Source organism: Oncorhynchus keta, chromosome 26, assembly GCF_023373465.1.
Source record: "Oncorhynchus keta strain PuntledgeMale-10-30-2019 chromosome 26, Oket_V2, whole genome shotgun sequence".
NCBI lineage: Eukaryota > Metazoa > Chordata > Actinopteri > Salmoniformes > Salmonidae > Oncorhynchus > Oncorhynchus keta.
The window spans coordinates 21933499-21936568 of record NC_068446.1 but is presented as its reverse complement, the minus strand read 5'-3'; the positions used below and the strand labels follow the sequence as shown (position 1 = coordinate 21936568).

The 3070-nt window shown below is 41.2% G+C and overlaps 1 protein-coding gene across 1 annotated transcript in view; it reads left to right on the top strand.

Annotated features, from left to right (window-relative positions):
* Nucleotides 1-501: 501 nt before the first annotated feature.
* Nucleotides 502-3070, top strand: part of LOC118359093 (cytochrome P450 2J2-like) — a 31579-nt gene continuing 29010 nt past the window's right edge. The window contains exon 1 of the mRNA XM_052480387.1: nucleotides 502-630. The gene's annotated coding sequence lies outside the window, so the exon portion shown is untranslated. The remainder of the gene's footprint in view (nucleotides 631-3070) is intronic.

Sequence of the window (3070 nt, the reverse complement as noted above, 5' to 3'; positions counted from 1 at the left end):
GGTTTAAGATTTGACCGCCTCTGGAATTCTGCAGGGAGATTTGGAAGGTGCCTCAGCCCATGTCAGCCTGAGAATAAAAATACTGGTTGACTTGAAAAACAAGACGAACTGGCAACAGACAAACAGAGAACACAGGTATAAATATACAGGGGATAATGGTGAAGATGGGTGACACCTGGAGGGGGGTGGAGGCAATCACAAAGACAGGTGAAACAGATCAGGGTGTGACAGGATTTCCTCGAAGCATTTTCAACCCCCGTTCTCAAGTACGTTAGCTAGCCACGGTAGTCAGCTAGCTAGCTTGCTAACTTTTATCAACGTTTTTACTTCTGACACCAATGTAATGACCTGACTAGATCATAAAGGAACAATTGTCCAGACAGAGGATTGAGCCAAATAAATTAAAGATACCCGTATAAAACAACTGTGACCTATTCTTGTGAAGACCAGACGTAAGAGAGAGAACATTAGCTAAACGGTCTTAACTTGCAATGCTCCATCCCCCTGCCAAACCCTCCCCACCACTACATCAACCACCAGGATCCCCGGCATCAGAACAGTCCAGGCATTCCCGTGATTGACAGATAGCAGGTTGATTGGTATGTCGGAACCAGCGAACACTGAGTACTGGTAAGTACAACACAACCAACGAACAGCGTAACACATAATCCACAGCTGTCTGTGCGGGTCACTACTATATTTAGGATGTGAACACTCAGTGTGTTTGACCTGACGAAGATCCGTTTTGGATCAAAACGTTGTCAATAAGGCGGTGAATTGGGAGCTTTAACAGTGTGCGGGCCTTCTTGTTCTATACTAGTATTCTTTATTAGCCCAGCATCTATGTTTTTAAGGATGTGCGTATGATCACAAACCTTTCTAATTAATACAAACGTATCATCATGAGCATAGCCTCGTTTCTTCTACTCTTTTATTGTTCACTCAGTTAAGCCTGTACTCGAATGAACTATACATAATGTTCTGCTTTTTGCACTCTTGAACTGAGTGTTGATTCCCTATCATGCCGCTGTGTACTTTGTATCCATTCAAAATAATGCAAAGGTGAATGACTTCTGGTTGATTTGAAAGCAGTGACCTGTCATTAGTTATGCTCAGTAAGGTATAGGTACCATACAAAGGCAGATGGTGTTGACTGTATAATATTAAGAGAGCAGATAAAGTACAGCTATTTGTGTTGTAAATTATATTGCACTGTAAATTATTCATCAGTTGTTAATTATTAGTTATAGTGGGGCAACAAAGACAACGAAACATTGTAGATTCAGTAGTAGTGGCGGTAGTGTACGGAGCATGTACTGTAAGATCCATTTAATTTTTATTTTTGTGTGTGTGCTTCTCTGTAATTTGAGAACCAAGCGGTTAGAAAGCAGAGAGAGAGAGAGAGAGAGAGAGAATGAGAATGAATGATGAAGACTGTCCTCATAGATTTGCAAAAGTTCAAACCAATGTTAGCCCTATTCCCCTCTTTCCAGGAAACTTCTACTTGTTATATAATACAAAACTAGCCTTTCCTACTATACATCAACAACCATATGTTGGCTCCCTCCTCCTCCAGCCCAGCACGAAGACCCAGGATTCACATTGATGTGTTCCATCTGACTCCCAGTCAGACATGGGTTCATGGAGCGATTTCAGTGCCAACAGAACATTTATTTGAATTCAATCATTTTGAATTAAAACACTGAATTTGAATTCAATATTTTTGAATTTGTAATGCACAAATGTAATAATTGAATTCACAAATGTAACTTAAATTTCATGAGTTGAAACTGAATCTAATTAATATTGCATTCAGTTTTGAAAGTACATTTAAATGTAGTTCAATATTGAAATTCAATATTTATATATTCAGTTTCAATATGGTAAATATTGCGATTTGAGATTACAACCCTTTGTGGCAAACAGAAGGTGAAGGATTTGTGCAACCCATTTAATGAGAGTGCAACCGAGGTGGTTCGGTGATCCATGAATTTGATGAGCAACCGTGTCTGAGACCTGAAGACAGGCGTTAGTTTGACTGATGGGGTTCTAACCCAGGTCTCCTGTGCGTCAGACAGAAAATGTAACTTTTCAAGTTGCTCATAATAATATATGCCATTAAGCAGATACTCTTATCCAAAGCGACTTACATGCATATATTTCACGTATGAGTGGTGCAGGGAATCAAACCCACTTTCCTGGTGTTGCAAGCATAATGCTCTACCAACTGAGCTACAGAGGACCACACAGACTACTCATTACGCAAGCGCGGTCACTGAACTACCTGTGTTACACATCACCCCCCTTTGACCTCCTTGAAGAGACCCATTTAGCTTAGCAGGCTAACACAGTCATAACCCATTCAGTCACATGTTACCCTAACAATGACTACCCTTTCCGGAGACTCGAAACTAACATATCTAACACAAACTAACACATGTCAAACTAGATTACCAAACCATGCTCTCTTGATAAGTAAACTTGCTGGATCTTGAAAACTTGTGGCCAAAACCAGTCTGCAAGTCATTTTTCGGGGCCCCCCAAAGTTTTGAGTGTAGTTTTTAGTCAAAACAATTATAATAATTCAGCTAGTTGCCTACCCCTGGTGTAATCGATGGGAATCTGTGAAACTCACTCCTCAGCCTTAAGTGTTGCCCCTTGCACAAAGCCTTTTTCAATAGCACGATGGGTTGGATTGCTTCAAGAAGGAGGTCACATGTTTGCGAGGCAGAGGTTCTGAGTTTGAGTCTTGATATTAGTTGAATCAGGAGGACGCGTTACTTGTGTTTACTGGAGAGGGAGTGCAAAACAACGACGCTGGACAGAGTGGAATCAGGTGTAGCAAAAAGGCAGTTTATTTAAAGTCAGAGATATCTTTTCCTGCAGTTAAGCGTGCACGGACCTAAGCAATATGACTCTGTGAGGAGTCAGCTAAATTAGGCTGCCTAGACAGAGTTTTGCAGCAGAATGTATACACAGAATAATGTAGGTGGAGTCTTGTCGTGTTGGTCTTCTGACTGGTCCTGAAGAGTTGGAGGCGGGCCTGCTCTACAGGAGAGTCCCCCTTCGA